This window comes from Oncorhynchus mykiss, unplaced genomic scaffold, assembly GCF_013265735.2.
Source record: "Oncorhynchus mykiss isolate Arlee unplaced genomic scaffold, USDA_OmykA_1.1 un_scaffold_85, whole genome shotgun sequence".
Classification (NCBI taxonomy): Eukaryota; Metazoa; Chordata; class Actinopteri; order Salmoniformes; family Salmonidae; genus Oncorhynchus; species Oncorhynchus mykiss.
In genome coordinates, this window is record NW_023493658.1 from 240,001 (window position 1) to 246,042 (window position 6,042).

Here is a 6,042-nt window from a genome sequence, read left to right on the forward strand (position 1 = left end):
ACCTCTCTGCACCTCCTGTTCCACACCACACACCACACACACACCACACACCACACACCACACCCACCACACACCACACAGGGCTTCTCCTGTTCCTCTGTCCACCACCTACTGGGATAATTAGTGATCACACCATCTAGATTAGAGAGGATAGGGGGAGGTGGGAGGGGATAGAGAGAGAGAGAGAGAGACGGAGACGGAGACGGAGACGGAGAGGGAGAGGGAGAGGGGAGTGTTGGCACAACGTATGATTGGACTGAACACAGAGACTGAGCTTGAAGGACAAATGAACCTCAGACTGTGGGACTGGAAAGAGAACAGCTGATACACACAGACACAACGTGGTTGGAAAAGCTCATTGAGCACAGTATGTCAGCACGTCTGTCTGTCTGTCTGTCTGTCTGCCTGTCTGTCTGCCTGCCTGTGTGTGTCTGTGTGTGTCTGTGTATCCGTCTGTCTGTCTGTCTGTCTGTCTGTGTGTGGGTGTATGTCAAATCAAATTGTATTAGTCAAATTCGCTGAATACAACAGGTGTAGTAGACCTCACAGTGAAATGCTGAATAAAACAGGTGTAGACCTCACAGTGAAATGCTGAGTACAACAGGGGTAGTAGACCTCACAGTGAAATGCTGAATACAACAGATGTAGTAGACCTCACAGTGAAATGCTGAATACAACAGATGTAGTAGACCTCACAGTGAAATGCTGAATAAAACAGGTGTAGACCTCACAGTGAAATGTTGAATACAACAGGTGTAGTAGACCTTACAGTGAAATGCTGAATACAACAGGTGTAGTAGACCTCACAGTGAAATGCTGAATACAACAGGTGTAGTAGACCTCACAGTGAAATGCTGAATACAACAGGTGTAGTAGACCTCACAGTGAAATGCTGAATACAACAGGTGTAGTAGACCTCACAGTGAAATGCTGAATACAACAGGTGTAGTAGACCTCACAGTGAAATGCTGAATACAACAGGTGTAGTAGACCTTACAGTGAAATGCTGATTACAACAGGTGTAGTAGACCTTACAGTTAAATGCAGAATACAACAGGTGTAGTAGACCTTACAGTGAAATGCTGAATACAACAGGTGTAGTAGACCTTACAGTGAAATGCTGAATACAACAGGTGTAGTAGACCTTACAGTGAAATGTTGAATACAACAGGTGTAGTAGACCTTACAGTGAAATGCTGAATACAACAGGTGTAGTAGACCTCACAGTGAAATGCTGAGCACAACAGGTGTAGTAGACCTCACAGTGAAATGCTGAATACAACAGGTGTAGTAGACCTCACAGTGAAATGCTGAATACAACAGGTGTAGTAGACCTCACAGTGAAATGCTGAATACAACAGGTGTAGTAGACCTCACAGTGAAATTCTGAATACAACAGGTGTAGTAGACCTTACAGTGAAATGCTGAATACAACAGGTGTAGTGGACCTCACAGTGAAATGCTGAATACAACAGGTGTAGTAGGCCTCACAGTGAAATGCTGAATACAACAGGTGTAGTAGACCTCACAGTGAAATGCTGAATACAACAGGTGTAGTAGACCTTACAGTGAAATGCTGAATACAACAGGTGTAGTAGACCTTACAGTGAAATGCTGAATACAACAGGTGTAGTAGACCTCACAGTGAAATTCTGAGCACAACAGGTGTAGTAGACCTCACAATGAAATGCTGAATACAACAGGTGTAGTAGACCTTACAGTGAAATGCTGAATACAACAGGTGTAGTAGACCTTACAGTGAAATGCTGAATACAACAGGTGTAGTAGACCTCACAGTGAAATGCTGAATACAACAGGTGTAGTAGACCTTACTGTGAAATGCTGAATAAAACAGGTGTAGACCTCACAGTGAAATGCTGAATACAACAGGTGTAGTAGACCTCACAGTGAAATGCTGAATACAACAGGTGTAGTAGACCTTACAGTGAAATGCTGAATACAACAGGTGTAGTAGACCTTACAGTGAAATGCTGAATACAACAGGTGTAGTAGACCTCACAGTGAAATTCTGAGCACAACAGGTGTAGTAGACATTACAGTGAAATGCTGAATACAACAGGTGTAGTAGACCTTACAGTGAAATGCTGAATACAACAGGTGTAGTATACCTCACAGTGAAATGCTGAATACAACAGGTGTAGTAGACCTCACAATGAAATGCTGAATACAACAGGTGTAGTAGACCTTACAGTGAAATGCTGAATACAACAGGTGTAGTAGACCTTACAGTGAAATGCTGAATACAACAGGTGTAGTAGACCTCACAGTGAAATGCTGAATACAACAGGTGTAGTATACCTCACAGTGAAATGCTGAATACAACAGGTGTAGTAGACCTTACAGTGAAATGCTGAATAAAACAGGTGTAGACCTCACAGTGAAATGCTGAATACAACAGGTGTAGTAGACCTCACAGTGAAATGCTGAATACAACAGGTGTAGTAGACCTTACAGTGAAATGCTGAATACAACATGTGTAGTAGACCTTACAGTGAAGTGCTGATTACAACAGGTGTAGTAGACCTTACAGTGAAATGCTGAATACAACAGGTGTAGTAGACCTTACAGTGAAATGCTGAATACAACAGGTGTAGTAGACCTTACAGTGAAATGCTGAATACAACATGTGTAGTAGACCTTACAGTGAAATGCTGAATACAACAGGTGTAGTAGACCTCACAGTGAAATGCTGAATACAACAGGTGTAGTAGACCTCACAGTGAAATGCTGAATACAACAGGTGTAGTAGACCTCACAGTGAAATGCTGAATACAACAGGTGTAGTAGACCTTACAGTGAAATGCTGAATACAACAGGTGTAGTAGACCTCACAGTGAAATTCTGAATACAACAGGTGTAGTAGACCTCACAGTGAAATGCTGAATACAACAGGTGTAGTAGACCTCACAGTGAAATGCTGAATACAACAGGTGTAGTAGACCTTACAGTGAAATGCTGAATACAACAGGTGTAGTAGACCTTACAGTGAAATGCTGAATACAACAGGTGTAGTAGACCTTACAGTGAAATGCTGAATACAACAGGTGTAGTAGACCGTACAGTGAAATGCTGAATACAACAGGTGTAGTAGACCTTACAGTGAAATGCTGAATACAACAGGTGTAGTAGACCTTACAGTGAAATGCTGAATACAACAGGTGTAGTAGACCTTACAGTGAAATGCTGAATACAACAAGTGTAGTAGACCTCACAGTGAAATGCTGAATACAACAGGTGTAGTAGAACTCACAGTGAAATGCTGAGTACAACAGGTGTAGTAGACCTCACAGTGAAATGCTGAATACAACAGGTGTAGTAGACCTTACAGTGAAATGCTGAATACAACAGGTGTAGTAGACCTCACAGTGAAATGCTGAATACAACAGGTGTAGTAGAACTCACAGTGAAATGCTGAGTACAACAGGTGTAGTAGACCTCACAGTGAAATGCTGAGTACAACAGGTGTAGTAGACCTCACAGTGAAATGCTGAATACAACAGGTGTAGTAGACCTTACAGTGAAATGCTGAATACAACAGGTGTAGTAGACCTCACAGTGAAATGCTGAGTACAACAGGTGTAGTAGACCTTACAGTGAAATGCTGAATACAACAGGTGTAGTAGATCTTACAGTGAAATGCTGAATACAACAGGTGTAGTAGATCTTACAGTGAAATACTGAATACAACAGGTGTAGTAGACCTTACAGTGAAATGCTGAGTACAACAGGTGTAGTAGACCTCACAGTGAAATTCTGACTTACGAGCCCCAAACCAACAGTTTAAAAACATACGGATAAGAATAAAAGTAACAAGTAATTAAAGAGCGTCAGCGTGTGTGTGTGTGTCAGCGTGTGTGTCCTTTTACTGTGGATATAGATACTTTTGTACCTGTTTCCTCCACATCTTCACAAGGTCCTTTGCTGTTGTTTATTTTACACTATAGTTCTGTCCCGCCCTTAGAGATACCTGAGCGGTATGATGGCTGCGTGGTCCCATGGTGTTTATACTTGCGTATTATTGTTTGTACAGATGAACGTCGTACCTTCAGGCATTTAGAAATTGCCCCCAGGGATGAACCAGACTTGTGCAGGTCTACAATTATTTTTCTTGAGGTCTTGGCTGATTTCTTTAGATTTTCCCATGATGTCAATCAGAGGCACTGAGTTTGAAGGTAGGCCTTGAAATACATCCACAGGTACACCTCCAATTGACTCAAATGATGTCAATTAGAAGCTACTGACATAATTTTCTGGAATTTTCCAAGCTGTTTAAAAGCACAGTCAACTTAGTGTATGTAAATTAGTGTATGTTAACTTCTGACCCACTGGAATTGTGATACAGTGAATTATAAGTGAAATAATCTGTCTGTCAACAGATTGTTGGAAAAAATTACTGGTGTCATGTACAAAGTAGATGTCGTAACCGACTTGCCAAAACTATAGTTTTTAATTTGTGGCGTGGTTGAAAAATGAGTTTTAATGACTCCAAGCCATGTGCATGTAAACGTCCGGCTTCTACTGTATATAGGGAATAGTGTTCCAGTATTACACTAGGTATATAGGGAATAGTGTTCCAGTAGTACACTAGGTATATAGGGAATAGTGTTCCAGTAGTACACTAGGTATATAGGGAATAGTGTTCCAGTAGTACACTAGGTATATAGGGAATAGTGTTCCAGTAGTACACTAGGTATATAGGGAATAGTGTTCCAGTAGTACACTAGGTATATAGGGAATAGTGTTCCAGTAGTACACTAGGTATATAGGGAATAGTGTTCCAGTAGTACACTAGCTATATAGGGAATAGTGTTCCATTAGTACACTAGGTATATAGTGTTCCAGTAGTACACTAGGTATATAGGGAATAGTGTTCCATTAGTACACTAGCTATATAGGGAATAGTGTTCCATTAGTACACTAGGTATATAGTGTTCCAGTAGTACACTAGCTATATAGGGAATAGTGTTCCATTAGTACACTAGGTATATAGGGAATAGTGTTCCATTAGTACACTAGCTATATAGTGTTCCAGTAGTACACTAGGTATATAGTGTTCCATTAGTACACTAGGTATATAGGGAATAGTGTTCCAGTAGTACACTAGCTATATAGTGTTCCAGTAGTACACTAGGTATATAGTGTTCCAGTAGTACACTAGGTATATAGGGAATAGTGTTCCAGTAGTACACTAGGTATATAGGGAATAGTGTTCCATTAGTACACTAGCTATATAAGAAATAGTGTTCCAGTAGTACACTAGCTATATAGTGTTCCAGTAGTACACTAGCTATATAGGGAATAGTGTTCCAGTAGTACACTAGCTATATAGTGTTCCAGTAGTACACTAGGTATATAGGGAATAGTGTTCCATTAGTACACTAGGTATATAGGGAATAGTGTTCCAGTAGTACACTAGGTATATAGGGAATAGTGTTCCAGTAGTACACTAGGTATATAGGGAATAGTGTTCCAGTAGTACACTAGGTATATAGGGAATAGTGTTCCATTAGTGCACTAGGTATATAGGGAATAGTGTTCCATTAGTACACTAGCTATATAGTGTTCCAGTAGTACACTAGGTATATAGGGAATAGTGTTCCATTAGTACACTAGCTATATAGTGTTCCAGTAGTACACTAGGTATATAGGGAATAGTGTTCCATTAGTACACTAGGTATATAGGGAATAGTGTTCCATTAGTACACTAGCTATATAGTGTTCCAGTAGTACACTAGGTATATAGGGAATAGTGTTCCATTAGTACACTAGCTATATAAGAAATAGTGTTCCAGTAGTACACTAGCTATATAAGAAATAGTGTTCCAGTAGGGACGCAAACAGAGTCAAGTGGCCTCTCCTTCTCAAGTACACTCATCTGTAGTACAAAAGTGTTTTTGAGTGTTGAGGTCTTTCTATCACATATAGTCCTGCTGAGTGGATTTCATCTGTGTACCTCTTCTATGGCCTTGAGTGGATGGGGAGGGAGGGAGGGAGGGAGAGAGAGAAATAAATGAAGAGAGA